Below are 2795 nucleotides of genomic sequence, written 5' to 3' on the forward strand. Positions count from 1 at the left end.
ATTTTTCTGAAAGTTATGAGGAAACAAAGTTGTGAGGGAGGAGGGGGGCAGACGTCAGAGATAGTGTGTGTGCATATGCGAGAATGAATATGTGTGCGTGAGTGTGTGTTCGTTACTCTTTTACATGTTTCAGTCATTTGACTGCGGCCATGCTGGAGTACCGCCTTTTTTTAGTCGAGCAAATCGACCCCAAGACTTATTCTTTGGAAGCCTAGTACTTATTCTATCGGTCTCTTTTTGCCGAACTGCTAAGTTACGGGGACGTAAACACACCAGCATCGGTTGTCAAGCGAAGTTGGGGGACAAACACAGACACACAAACACATACACATGTCTACGTCTTGTTTGCAATGTCCTGTACCCAAATATGCACCTATATATACAGGTAGACGTAGGTATGCACATACCTGTACGTATATATGCATATTCTCATTTATTATTTGTTTTACATATTTACACATATATATACATATATACGACGGGCAATAAAAAAAATTTGGATCGTATTAAATTTATTTCTTCAAATTTTCACAAGAAATTAATAATACATTCATTTAAATTTGTGATTTTAGCCTATCGTCTGCATCAACTGCCATTAATACACACGATATCGTGATTGTCAGTCCCCGTGCGAATAACACATCCAAGATCTTTAAATTTTCTGTAGAATTGCAGGAAAGCAGTCAAATCTTCCTCAAACAACACAATAACGTTTAAAAAGAAAACAAAAACACGAAACATTGTGCCACAATACGATCGGCCTCAACCAAAATACGACCTAAAAAACCACTATTTTCCTATTTGCAATAAGTATCAAACGCACATATATGGTGTGTATTATGTAATACTACATTTGTCAATGAAATCAATGTTTCGCTGAGGCCTAACAAAATAATTAAAGCCACAAACGTACCAAAGGAAGTGAAAAAACTCGGCGAAGAAAGATGGCTTCTCGCACCCGTGTATGAAGCTAAAAAGAATGTAACGTGTGCTGTATAAACAATCATTAAACAACTTTATTTTATTAAAAGGAGCCATTGTAATTGGAAATTGAGGAAATTTACATAAGAAATGTATAATACGTGTAATATACTTATTTTAAATAAATGAAAATTAGCAGCGTTAGGCTGTTATTCTGACTGTTGTGTATATAATAGCTATTTTATGCCCACACTATCGGTAGTCCCTGTAGCGCAGGGGATAGCGCGCTGGACTTCTAATCCAGAGGTCGTGGGTTCGAATCCCACCAGGGATGAGGACTGCTACTATTTTTTTTTTTCTTTTCATGACTATTTAAGTTCCTCCTTTCGAATGTTATATGTTTCTATTTATTACTTGTTTTTTTTATTTGATTTCTTTCAGTTTTATTTCTTTCTAAATGTTAATTTCAGTTCAGGAACTTGCTTTCTATATAGGTTCTTATGTATCTTTACTCTATGGAAAGTGATTTGACAACCAATTTATCGATGCCGTATTTGGAGTATAATATAGAATTTACCAAGTTTCAAAATAGAATGGCAGACAACTATATATTTATCGTCGACGAAACGTTTTTACTGTTGGATATGCGTGTACACTCACACACAGACATATATAATAATATACGGATAGATAAACATACTGACACACACATACATACAGTCAAACACTTATACATTAAAAATATATATACATATATATATATATATATATATATACACACGCACACATATGTATATGTACGTGTGTGTGTGTGCGTGCATGTGCGTGCGTGTGTGCGTATGTGTGTCCCCCCAAAATATAAATGCGCGAGTATGTAGTTAGGTATGTGTGCTTTTAGCCCCAACAAAACTCGGAAACGGTGAATCTTCGAGTAAAAAAAAAAAAAGAAATAAAAAACGAGCGTCAGACTAATACATCCTTTTGTTGTTTACACCACCTGTCCTCGTCTGTTGTTTTTTTCGTACATTCTCCCATATATATATATATATATATAAACACACACACAGAGACAATTAGCCTGTTATTTTCTTTGATGCCATATCAGTTTTGGAGAAATTCTTGAATCTTGAGATTATCTCCCCATCTATTATGCGGAGCTGGACTCAGATGCCATTCGGTAATTATATGTCTTATGGAGGTGGAGACAATGTGGTAAGATGTTTGCTTCCCAACCGCATGGTTCTGGGTTCACTCCAGCTGCATGGTACCTTGGGCAAGTGTCTTCTACTATAGCTCTGGGCTGACCAAAGTCTTGTGCTTGGATTTAGTTGATGGAAACTGAAAGAAGCCCATTGTATATGCATATATGTGTGTGCATGTGTGTGTGTGTGTGTCTTTGTGTATGTCTCCCACCACCACGTGACAACTGGTGTGTTTACATCCCTGTAACTTAGCAGTTCAGCAAAAGAGTCTGATAGAATAAGTACCAAGCTTTATAAAATAATAATAATAATAATAATAATAATAATAATAATAATAGTATTGGGGCTGATTCATTTGACAAAACTTTTTCAAGACTGTGCCCCAGTATGGCCATAGTCTAATGACTCAAACAAGAAAAAGTGAAAGAAGTAAAAAAAATAAAGATAAACAGGAGTGGCTGTGTGGTAAGTAGCTTGCTTACCAACCACATGGTTCCGGGTTCAGTCCCACTGCGTGGCACCTTGGGCAAGTGTCTTCTACTATAGCCTTGAACCGACCAAAGCCTTGTGAGTGGATTTGGTAGACGGAAACTGAAAGAAGCCCGTTGTATCTATGTATATATATATATATATATATGTATATCTGTGTATATGTTTGTGTGTCTGTTTGTC

General features: G+C 36.2%; 1 non-coding gene across 1 annotated transcript; it reads left to right on the plus strand.

Moving 5' to 3' along the window:
* Nucleotides 1–1182: 1182 nt before the first annotated feature.
* Trnar-ucu (transfer RNA arginine (anticodon UCU)) lies at nucleotides 1183–1255 on the plus strand. Its single transcript has one exon. It is a non-coding gene; the product is annotated as a tRNA-Arg (tRNA).
* Nucleotides 1256–2795: the final 1540 nt, after the last annotated feature.

Source organism: Octopus bimaculoides, chromosome 27 (assembly GCF_001194135.2).
Source record: "Octopus bimaculoides isolate UCB-OBI-ISO-001 chromosome 27, ASM119413v2, whole genome shotgun sequence".
Lineage (NCBI taxonomy): Eukaryota > Metazoa > Mollusca > Cephalopoda > Octopoda > Octopodidae > Octopus > Octopus bimaculoides.